We start from the raw sequence: 313 nt of genomic DNA on the forward strand, positions 1-313 counted from the left end.
TTTCATGAGTTTGTATTTTATAGTTATTTTTGAAAAAATGTTAAAGGTAGATAAGTAGAGGTTTATAAAGAAAGAGAAAGAAGTTGGCAGTTCTCTTTTTTAGTGCTTCTGCATATATATGTGTGTATGGGTATGTTCATGTATGTGTTAGTGTATATGTTTGTGTTTGTGTAGGTGTGTGCATGTGCATGTATGTTTTTGTAGGTGTGTGTATGTTTGTGTGTGCATATGTTTGTGCATGTATTTTGTGTGTGTTTATGTGTAGTTGTGTGTATGTATGTGTGCATGTGTTTGTGTGTGCATATGTTTGTGT

This window comes from Neomonachus schauinslandi, chromosome 6, assembly GCF_002201575.2.
Source record: "Neomonachus schauinslandi chromosome 6, ASM220157v2, whole genome shotgun sequence".
Taxonomy (NCBI): domain Eukaryota; kingdom Metazoa; phylum Chordata; class Mammalia; order Carnivora; family Phocidae; genus Neomonachus; species Neomonachus schauinslandi.